Source organism: Psammomys obesus, unplaced genomic scaffold (genome assembly GCF_907164565.1).
Source record: "Psammomys obesus unplaced genomic scaffold, mPsaObe1.curated_primary_1811, whole genome shotgun sequence".
NCBI classification, from domain to species: Eukaryota; Metazoa; Chordata; class Mammalia; order Rodentia; family Muridae; genus Psammomys; species Psammomys obesus.
In genome coordinates, this window is record NW_026594462.1 from 5142726 (window position 1) to 5143019 (window position 294).

The window sequence follows — 294 nt, forward strand, 5'->3', positions numbered from 1 at the left end:
ACACACACACACACACACACACACACACACACACACACACACACACAGCAAATACTGCCAACCCGTATTTGCTCAAATAGGATTTCGTTCACTGGGATCAGGTTTTCCAGGGAAGTTTTGAAATCTATCATCTTTTCCTAACTCTGGGTTCAATATGCTTACGTGATGTGCCATTCCTAGGACCCAAGGATGTGCAATAGGTCTTTACAGGCAGCACAGTGGCTTCAGGTTCAGAGGAAACGTTAAAGTTTGCCCAAGGGTCAGCACCATAACAAGAGGCTCTGACTTGATCGA